The following is a 598-nucleotide window of genomic DNA, read 5'->3' on the forward strand; positions in this document are numbered from 1 at the left end:
ATATTACTCTAGAATGTTCTCTTTCCAGATGATGATTAAGATGCTAATAGAAAAAATGGTGCCAGGTACCACAGCAGCAACAGAACTTTGCTGTTTTCTGGATATTATTCTTTTCTTTGTTTCTTTTTGTTTTGTTTTGTTTTGTCTTTTTAATGGAATGTGATGAATGTCTATAATTTTGTTCAGATGACTACAGAACCTAGAAAAGCTGTTGTTGCTATCTATGCATTACATACTGCTATTATTAGTCTTTTTATATAAATATATATACATATATATATAAATTGAATTTTGGGAAACTTTAACAGTGCTGCCAATTTTGGAAAAAGTCATCCCAATTTACTCTGTTGAGTTGACATTGTACAGAAATGGACAGCCATATTGGTCTAGAAATGTTAATTTTTGTATTTTTATTTTTTATATTTTTTCCATGTATACAGGGGTAACACATCATACTAAACATGTAAGGTCATATCTACATCAGTTTGATTATAGAAACTAATAAAATATTCTCTAAATAATGAAAAAAAGATAAGATAAAAAAAGATAAGACTATAAGAGCAAGAAGCAATTTAATTATGTTCAGGGACCATTTTCA

The sequence above is a fragment of the Fukomys damarensis genome, unplaced genomic scaffold, assembly GCF_012274545.1.
Source record: "Fukomys damarensis isolate Sample0158 unplaced genomic scaffold, DMR_v1.0_HiC HiC_scaffold_30, whole genome shotgun sequence".
Taxonomy (NCBI): Eukaryota; Metazoa; Chordata; class Mammalia; order Rodentia; family Bathyergidae; genus Fukomys; species Fukomys damarensis.